The 10,760-nt window shown below is 38.6% G+C and overlaps 1 long non-coding RNA gene across 1 annotated transcript; it reads right to left on the bottom strand.

The window, feature by feature from the left end:
* Positions 1-1,352: 1,352 nt before the first annotated feature.
* On the bottom strand, positions 1,353-5,657 carry LOC143669692 (uncharacterized). Its single transcript, XR_013168989.1, has 3 exons — positions 5,495-5,657; positions 4,193-4,337; positions 1,353-1,879 (listed from the first exon to the last, which is right to left on the bottom strand). It is a non-coding gene; the product is annotated as an uncharacterized LOC143669692 (long non-coding RNA).
* Positions 5,658-10,760: the final 5,103 nt, after the last annotated feature.

Raw genomic sequence — 10,760 nt, 5'->3', positions numbered from 1 at the left:
AGGTGGTTTTTTGGCCTACTATATAATTTTAGAGAATGTTTCTTCATCAGAATGAAAGACCATTATTTCTATTTAATGATTGAAATGACATACTTTGAAAGAATTTAGCTGAAGAAAAACTTGAAACCATCACTATGGCAATTATACTAGCACATCGCCTTGTCGTACAGCGGGAAGATGCTTAGGTTTTGCTCGGTTGGTGGGAACCTTATCTGTCTTATACTCCTTTTATGACAAAACGGAACCAGAGGAAATGAAAGTCCTTTGTAAATTGCAAGACGTTGCTCAAATATGAAGCACGATTAGCTAGATCAAGGTGTGACAAGCTGTTTCTATAAAGGACTAGATTTCAAATAATTTAGGGTTCTGGTTTCTCTGGCATCTACTCAACTTCTGTCATGGTCATGTAAAAGCAGCTGCATACAAGATGGAAATGAATGAAGCTTGACTTATGGACGCTGCAATTATAAATACATATAATTTTGGTGCATCATAAAATATTCTTCTTTGTAGTTTTATTTCCCCAAGCATTTGTTTAAAGGTGCAAACATTTTTCTTAGCTCAGGGTTCGTATAAAAATGGTTGGGGGAGTGGCTCAGATTCCGCCCACAGGCTGTGGTTTGCAGGCTGTTGGATCCCTGATCTGTATCACTTATCTAATTACCTGAACAATCAAATTTTGCTGCCTAGAGAGTGGTCCTGGGAGCTTGTGATAAACGCAGAATCTCTGGCCCCTACCCAGACCTATTGAATCAGAGTTTGCATTTTTAGCAGATCTCCAGATGATTCTTCAGTCCACTTAGATTTGAGAAGCACAGAGTGGAACATAGTTGAGAACCAGAAAGAATGGAGAAAATAACATGCTTTCTGAGTAGGGTAAGTATATGTGCAAAAGTACGTACTACGTGCCATGCAGTTCTTAATCCCAGAGCCCTTTAGGCTCTCTCAGAGCCAAATGTATACAGTGGAGGTTTGACAATGAGGTGTGCTGGTCCACAGCAAATTGGAAGAGTGGGGGTGCCATATAATAGCTGCAAGAAATAACAACTAAAAGCTTGACAATGGTTATAAAATATAAAATCAAATTAAAAGTCTAAAAGCCTGAAAGTCTAGACTCACGTTGGTTCAAGTCAGATAGTTGTATGTGCACTCAGTAATTCCCAGGGGCATCATCATATGACAGTAAAATGCAGCTGCTTATGTTCATAGTGATTACCCCAGGGCCTCAAGGAAAGGTAAAATTATGCCCCATATTCTCTGGTTATGAAGATTCTCTCCATCACTGTGGATACAATGAAAAGGAAGGCTGTGATTGAAGAAGTGTACTTTCAGTTATTTGAAAGTCACTTTTATTTAGAATGATTCATTCTCAGCTTATGCTGGATAACCTGCTTTGTCTTTTTAATTTTTTAATGTGTGAAATTTTGTTTACCATTCTTGACATTGGGTCCCTCAAATCTTTGATCTCATGCTCCCATTTAGATTTGAGAGGAGGCAAAGTCATCTTTGTTTTATTTTTCTTTTCGTCTTTAGCTTCTATAAAGGTGGAAAAGCTGCTGCTACAGGTGAGCAGAGGAATGTGGAAGTTAGGCAGGAAGAAACCTTTATTTCTTCTTTTCCAGATGTTCTCCAAAAATTCTATATGCTGTATTATGGTATCGTATGATCCTATTCTCCATTCATAACACAGGGAATAAATAAATAGATCACTGAAAGATACATAGTTGAATAAGCGAGATAAGAAATAGATGACCCAAAGTAGTATACCCAAGCTAGATATTTCTGACAATCGAAGAATTCTGAAGACCACTTTATTCTTCTCTTGAAATACAGAATCTAGAGCAGCTGGAATCTGAATGAAGACTGATTAGGGAACCACCTGTAATGACACATTAGGAATTTGGTTAATATCCCTCTTTCCCTTTAGATGGTGAGGTAAGGGACAGAAGGATGCTAAGAGAAGGAATGTGTGAAATTAAAATGCATAGATAACTTAGTAGAGAGAAAAGGAAAGACTTGCTGTGATCAGATCAATTGTGTTTTCTTCCATGAAATTCTAGGTGAGAACTCAGTGCATGGCAGACTACAGAGGATTCTGGTACTTTGAGCTATGGTCAGGCTTGTCACTGATATGATGCCCAGTTCCTAGGCAACTCTCCCCTATATGCTATATTTAAAATTAAATGTCAAAATGATGTGCATTAATGAGCGCTCAGAACACTGTCGGTGTACTAGTAGGAAAGTCATACTTAACGGTGATTCCATTTCAGTGGGTTGGTCCTGTAAAAAAGAATGGGCTGACAGCAGGTTATCAAAGCGATTTCCAAGTGGGCAACTGAAGCTGGACATTCTGATTGAATAGGGGCTTAAGAAGTGCTTCAAGGACATTGTGAACATATTTTGTAATAAAGTCTGCCTTGGCTCAAAAGTCAAGGACATTGGAGCAGCTGGCAGAGAGCAAATGGAGATTGAGTAATTCTCATTTACAAAGGCATGGCACTAGGTAGGGAGCAGCCAGCAACAGGTCCTCAGGTTGATAATACAAGCAGAAGCCATGTATTGAAAAGTCTGAGTATCCTTCAAGCTCCTTCAGGAAGAAGCAGCTTCATACTGCATGTTAGCTTTTTTAGTGGTATGTGTAAACAAGAAATAACTACATTTGCAAAAAATTGAGTATTTAATATAGATTTTTATTTCTTTAAAATGGGAAAATACTAATTTTCTTTGCAATTTTTTTTCAAAATATATTCATATGCCAGACACTCTGAGCATTGGAGTTGCTGCAGGGAAGAAAACGCAACCAGGTCTTGCCCTTATGGAGCTTACATTTGAATTCTTGAGTAATTCAATAGATTCTCCCTGACTGTAAAAATATAAGAGTGCTAGATCAAAGGTGATGGTGGAATTATACATAGAAAATAGGACTCAACAAATGAATATGAATGCTGAATCATTAAATTGATATCTTTTAGTCTCCAGTATTTTAGAGCAGCTAGAAGTAAAAACCTAAAATTGTAAAATTGTAACCCATGTCAAAGTCTGAAATATGTTCTACAACTAATTGTGGTGCTGTGCTTTGAAATTTATAGCTTTTTGTATATACGGTATTGTTCACAAAAAAGAAGGAAACAAAGTCTGTTGTGATGATAAAATATTTAAGCCCTTGAGCCTCCTATGTTCTGGAGCAGCTAGAAGGAAAAATATGAGAGGATCATTTAGTAACCCATGACAAACTCTGGGATCTGTCCTATAACCACTTGTTGAAGAGTGCTTTGAAAACTACTGTTTTTTCATTTCTCTACTTTGTGTGTGTGTGTGTGTGTGTGTGTGTGTGTGTATATATTATACTATACAATAAAAAAAAAGTTTTAAAAAAAATCAGTGCTGCTATTCCACTTTTGTAAATGCTCCCCATCCTTTCCCAGCATTTTCTTTTAGAGCATTTTAATTATGGATTATATCCACACTTTGTTTCTTAAGAGTCCAAATGTCCTACTTCTTCTGTATCTTAAAAAGCCAAGCTCTAGCAGAAGTGAGGGGTTTGGGAGAAGAAAATGTTTATTTCCTCACTTAAGGAGCCATTCATCCTTGCTGCCCCTCCTCCCCCTGAGAAGGCTGTCCTACCCCTTACATTGTGAGTGATTTTCAGGGTTGCATATGCAATAGGAATGGCACGTTCGTATCTTTCAAATGACGATCCACACGGGGGAACTCAGGCTGCCTGGTGACGGGATGTTTAAGGATGAGATGATTTGGGTCCCAAATCCTCCTCTTACATGTGTCCCCCGGAGGAAAACAGAAGACTGAGACGGTTTCCCAGGTGTCATTAGAGTAGGGAGTGGATGACTGTGCATCTCTCTTTAAAGGGCTGCCACCTGAAATTATGCATTAAATCTTAACTCGAAGGAAGCTTTTTTCATTCAGTTCGTGCACAGAAATCAGCATGTTTGTAAATGTTCAGAAAGGATATGTCTGCAAGAACCTTTTCTCCATGAAATCTTCCTAGCACAGATGCTAGTCATGATAAAGAGAAAGGCTTCTGTGGCTGCCTGAGTGTTTCAGGGGTGTGGCGGGCAGTGCTGGATGCCCAGAGTTTTGCTCTTAAAATTACTCCCCAGTCTCTTCTGTTAAAACTGAGGCTACTGAAGAAACACCTGGTTGCATGATTTTCAGGCAGCTTTTACCCACTTACCAGCAAGGCATCGTCTGCCTGTGTGGGAAGAGTCCTGATGCTTGACTGAATTTATTCACTCAGTCTCCAAGAAAATAAAGACCAGCAAATCTACCTTTCTTTCATTCTTTTTCTTTCTTTCTTTTTCTCCTTGGAGAGGCAATTCCTGTAACATACAAAGCCGTTAATTTTGAAAGTGGGCCACAGAATTGATATGAGAAGTAGCTAAATAGAAGACGGATGGATGCTGAGTCAAGTTGAAAGAAACCTGCCTTGTGGCGATGGCATAAAGCACTCTGTATGCTGGTATTTCTTAGAGGAACTCGAATAGATAGTCCTTAAATTATATATAAATGCATGTTATTTTGAACTGTTTATGTCAGTAAAGTAAATCTAATGACACAAACATAATAATACCTTAACTGCTTTTATAACCAGTTTACAATATTTATCATTTGTGGAGACAGTGTTATCTGTAATTCAACAGTAATTTTCAATCACAATCTCAAAATAGTTAAGGAGAATCGATATATACTACATTTTATTGCACGCCCATGGGCAATAGCTCGTTGTTAATGATCACAACTGCCAACTTATATCTATCACAGTAATTTTTCTCTTCATAAATTAAATGGAAGAGAAGTGTGAAATAAACTCTAAGCGCGTGCTATGATATTTTAGTCTCTTTTTTTGTTGTTGTTTTTTAACTTTGGCTATGCATTCCATTATTGGAAATTATTACCATGATGTATTTGGGTTTTGCTATCGATATCACTAGTGGAAGGAGTATCAAGAAGGCTAATAGGTATGCTTGGTACTTTATTCTTTTCATGATACTTGGTGAAAAAACTGGCTCTTTAAAGTCATTTACTAGAATGTTACCTGAAAAGATCAGTCTTATGCCAAATGTGTGTCACTGTAGAAAGAAATGTAATTTACCTTTCAAATGTTTAAAATGACACATTCTTGGCTCTGTGGTAGGCGCTGTGAGAGGCACAGAACCGCCCAGGAAGGCTGGTGAGGATACTGTCTTAAAAACATCCCTCGTTCACTTTTCTTTCAACAAATATGCATTAAGTGCCACCATGTCACTTATATGCCAGATACCGTGCTAGTTACTGAGTTTATGAAAAACAAGAAAGGAAGAAAACAAAAGACTAAGATAAGGGTCAGTAATTGAGACCACAGAATCTGAAGTCAGGCAGTTGTGGACAGGGGTCCAGATTCCCTCAGTTACAAGTTGCGTGAACTTGGACAAGTGACTTTTGGTCTGTATAAGCCTTATTTTCCTTAAGGGTTAAAGGAGAGAGTTATAATACCTACAGTGTGGTTAAGAACACTTAATGAGATGATAGTTATTCTTATGAATATTATGAGTGACACCAAAGCGCCCAGTCTCTGCCCCAGATGCTCACAGGGCAGTGACAGTGAAGGATGTCGGAGAAGCAGATGTGTCAGTCTGGTGCTGTATGCTGACGCTGCAGCGAAGGCCTAGATGAGTGCATTGGAACACGGAACAATTTGTGTAGAGCTGTCTGAAAGGTCCAAAAGATGTTCTAGAATCCTTTGTGTATTGTTTGATTGCTTCAAAAGCACTATTCTGACTTCTGAGGCTCTAGGATCCTATAGAGCTAGACATAAACACTGAGTGGTACCTTTCCCCACCTATCGATTCGGGCCCCACTGTGTGTAAGGCACTGCCCTAGGTGCTAGGGGATTTAAAGATGAAGGAAATAAAACATATGTTCTCAAGTTGCTGACCTTAGACATTGACTTTATCAAAGTATACTCAGCCCCTTTCTGACACTCGGCCAAAGTAAGTTCATTGCAGTTGTTTTGTTTTTTTGGTAACCAAATATACTGCTTCAAGAAATTGCAATTTTTCTGGGAATATGGGCTTATATGGGAAACTACCTCAAATTCCCACCAGCAAATCTGCAAGCATCATCCTTCAGCACCTGTCCTTCCATCCTCTCTTTCTGCATTATTACAGTGGAGGAGACTTTGCTCCTTAAGTCAAGCAGCCCACCTATTCTTTGGGCCACACACCCAATTCTTTTCACACCTTCACATGTAGGGTATCTCATCTTTTCTGCATTTGCTGCATTCTCCTCTCTGGTGGACACTTCCCATCAGCATTTAAACACAAACCTCCTACCTATTTAGAAGGTCCTCACTTAACTCCATGTGTCCTCCAAATACAGTTCCATTTCTCATTTCCTTTCTGCGGTCAAACTCTAAAGAGAGTGCTTTCCTTGTCCTCACCTCACGCTGTATCTTCATGCCGCCCCAATTTAGTCTCTGATGTCGCCAGTCCATGAAACACTCTGCATGGTAAGGGATAACTTCCATAACAGTGATTTCTAAGCCTCTTTTTTTTTTTACCCTTATATTATTTGACCTCCTAGAAATATCTCACCACTGACAATTTTCTCTTGCTTTCCATTTTATTTCATTTTCCTTTTCCCCATTCTGGAAACATGATCTCAAGATCCTTGTCTAACCCACTTCTACCCCACTAATAAACATAGGAGTTCTCAGACCTTGTCCCCATCAATTTTTCATTTTACCCTCCGTGGTCCACTTGGATTATTTCCTCCAACCCCATGGCTTTCGTTAGTATTTATATGCTGAAACCTCCCATATATGTTCCTACAACCTAGAAGATAGCTCCTTTGTGTTGTCCTTTGTGCATAGTAGAGATGTCTAAATGTACCTGTAGGATAACGTACAATCAGTACTGCCAGTCAGGGAAGAAACAGTCTCATTGTCAACTCATCCACATATGTACCGCCAGACTTATGGCTCTTATCCCAAACCTATTCCACCTTCTATAGCTCAGATCTTGTCAGGTAGTGCAATCATACATCCATTGGCTAAACTACAAAACTAGGAAAAAAATATTTCCCCTCTCTCACTAATCACTCACCAGGCCCTATAAATTCTCTCTCTCAACCTACACCCCTTGGGAGAAGTCTTTGGGCCTTGAGGAGCAGAGATTGCAAACTGCTGTTCTAGACCATTGATGAATTGTTCTCAATCAAACTTGAAACATTTGTGCTACATGTACCTTTACAAGGAAGAGGGATGTGATATTTATTTTGGTCATGACGTTCAACCAGATACCATCACTATTCTTTCTTCATTGTACCATCATCTATTTGTTTAAACTTTACATATACCAAGTTTTAAAGACCCTCCTCTTTGGCTTTCCCATTTCTTCATTCAATTCTGTATATTCATTAATAGAATTGGTATGAGAGGGAAGAAGTTACTATTCTATACCCTAGGTTCTCAAAACTTACTTTCTGTAGTTTTCTACCCTGTTATCAGTGTAAATCAAGTCATTTTGTCCTTCCTTAAGTAACAGTTATCTTCAATTTATTGGGCTGGTCTATTCCAGCTCAAACAGCTTTACGTCCATCACTTGACCTCCCAACAAACACCATGACCCCTCTGTAATGCAGACTCTCATGTTAAGATAGGGAAACTGTCTCAGAGAAGTGAATTCATTTGCTTAAATTTAACTAGCTAATAAGGGGTTATAAATAAGAATTTCCCAGTGAAATACATCTGACATATGGTCATATTCTATATGTGACCTTCCAGCTCCCTAACATACATTTTGAAAGATCTCTCCCTGAATATTTTCAGATTTTTACTCCCAAACTCGCTGCCTCCAGTATACATCCTCCAGTTAATCCAGTGTGATGCTTAGTGTCCCTTTCTTTATGTGAAGATGACATACAGCCTGTAGAAAGTGTTAATGCATTAAGTTGTAATGGTTCTCACTTCCTGTCATCTTTACCCAGAACATTTCCACCTAAAATATCACAGCTAATATCTTCAAGGGTCGTTCTTCTATCTGTGTGCATGCGTATGTCTGAGTGTGTTTTCCTCGTAGCATGTGTTCTTGGTGGTCACATACCATTAACTACTCAAATACTATTGCCTGAATCCGTAATCTGCAATAATTCTTGTGAAGATAGTAAAAAGAGCAGTGTAAATTACCTGGAGTCAATTGTCTGACCTTACCCAGTCACAAACTTCTCTGTGCCTCAATTTTCTCATCTGTAGAATGGGAAAGAATGTACCTGTCTTGTAGATTTGTTGAAAAGATTAAGTGACTGACAGGAAGGTGGGAAGGGAGGGAGGATAATGCCTAACATATGTAGCAGGTGCTATTTAAGTGAAACTACTGATTTTGCTTCTGCTGCGGTGGCTGCTGTTATGGAAGGAGGAAGAGGTACTTTAATTATACTTATTACTCAACAAGGATTAGCCCTGAATTTCCTGACATTTGAAAAAAATCAAAATTCGTATAGTTCTCATTTCCCATCTTTCTGTTTCATGCTCTTTTTTTGCAGTATCTATACATCTTATTGCTTACCTTTTGTTACTTTGATTTCCCTTAGCCTTTTTCTCCAGCAATCATTACAAGTCTCTCATCTTCCTTGTGCTTTCAGTATTTCAGCCAATTTGAAAAACCCATTGCTGGACTGGGTAATAGGAAAGCTGTATTTGATTTCATAAAATTCCTTTGGCAGACAGACGCCACTAATATTTTTAGTGAGAGAGTAGATGGTGAAGATAAAAATTAATAAGGAGCAAAGGTGCTTTTTCAGTTTCTTTCTCAGAAAAGGTTGCTACCATTGAAAGGAGATTTGCAAAGCATGCAAGAAGTCCCAGTCATGCCTTAGTGACAATTAGAGTACGCACAGTTGTCTGCTTTTGGAAAGTTGATCCCCAAACAAGTTAATACTGTTCTTACAATATGCCTTAAATGGAGAGTTTTAATTCCAATAATGTATTTGAACACTTACCCTCATTTCTTTCCCTCAATCAATATTCTTTCAGTTTCTTCTGTAATTTGTTGGAGAAACCTTCAATTAGCTGATTATCTGTCTTTAGCACATTTCTTCCATTTCGTATAGTATTTGATTGCCTTGAACAAAGAAACTTAATAATCTATATCGAGAAGGATGTTTTATCTTCAGATGTTGGAGAGCATCTGAAATGAGATGGGACTGGTGCTCTACCTAAGGAGAAGATTTAGCTGAAGCCCCTATAGGGTATCAATTAGTTAAAGCACTCAGTTTAAATCTACAAATCGTGTATTGTAACTGGGAATATATTCAAATTCTGAGGTTTCCAAATGAGTATGTCTTCTTACTGTTTGTGGATAGCAAAGGAATGAGGCGCACCGTGAACTCTTATTCTAGGGAAGTCCACTTCTAAATATGGCTCTCTGGAACATTTTATTCTGCTTCCATGATAAGCAGTAAAATATGTCCTTAAAATCATATAGAGCCTCAAATTAAACAGCTCTGCCTTTCTTTCTTAGGTTTATTGCTGACCTGACTCACTCTGAGCCAGGGAAAGTGGTTCATGCTGCCTGGTTGCAACTCACACTAAGAAGTCTCACCAGATAGCAAGCTATGTTGCACCCCACATGGTTCTTCACAGAAAGGAACATACTAGTCAAATAATAAAACCTGGGATCCATATTACTACCTTTCTGCTGCTGTTTGCAAACATTTTGACAGTGTTTATGTTGCCCAGCAGTTTTAAGTGCTTTACTGGTAACAATGCTTTTAATCTTTGCAGCAACCCTAAGAGACAGTAATTAGGATTATTATTTTCACCATACGGGTGAAGAAATTTGGGCCACCACCAAAAGTTATCAACGTGACTGAGGTTACCAGTTGGTCCTTGGCAGAACCAAAACAGTACCAAAAAAATAGTTTGGCTCATCCCTCTTTATGAATTTGAATAGTTTCATAGATTTCTATAGCAGAAAAAATATTGTTAATGGCAGAAAAACTCAATAACATGACTGAATTATTATTGTTTGATTTATGAAAGTTAAGAAAATAATGATGAGACAAATGGCAATAAACTAAATAGGTGGTAATGATAATGCAAAAGTATTGAGAATTGACTATAGATGAAATAAATATTTGGATCCCACTCTGTTCTTTTTCATGTTCCCAGCCATTTTCATTCATTTATACTTCTCTTTCCTATACAGTTATAAATGGAAAAAAAATATGAGACAGAACTTCATTAATTTAGATATGCCATTGTTCTCAGAGAATTAAATCTCATTAAAATGAGCTTTCAGTTCTTATTCTTTGCAGAGCAACTCTGCTGGACATCTTCCATCTGCCCCTCTGGATGCTCTACCCTTTTCCAGCCTCCCCCACCTTTCTCCACCATGTTTGGGGCCTCCTGGGGCCTAACTGAATGAATGTGATTGATGCATCCCCATTACTGGGTTTAGCCAATTGGAGGAAGGGACAGTATAAGTGGAAGGATGGGACAAGATTGGGGCCAGGGCACACCACAGATTCTTCCCTGACAGGTCACCTCATTTGGCTGCCTGAGGACTCCACAGCCCCTCTTAGGCAGCCCTCTCCAAACAACCTTTTTGGGGTTCAACAACTGCTCCCTCCTTTACTCTTCCAGGCCTAGGGGTTTGGTAGTCTTCCAACTACTATTAATATCAGAGTACTTCAGTGGAACTCCTGCCTATACCGTCACTCTCCTCAATTACTCAGCTATAAGTGTGACATCTATTTCCTGCCTA

This window comes from Tamandua tetradactyla, chromosome 26, assembly GCF_023851605.1.
Source record: "Tamandua tetradactyla isolate mTamTet1 chromosome 26, mTamTet1.pri, whole genome shotgun sequence".
In the NCBI taxonomy this organism is placed as follows: domain Eukaryota; kingdom Metazoa; phylum Chordata; class Mammalia; order Pilosa; family Myrmecophagidae; genus Tamandua; species Tamandua tetradactyla.
Note: the sequence above shows the minus strand (reverse complement) of the source record. Positions and strands in the feature narration are given on the sequence as shown.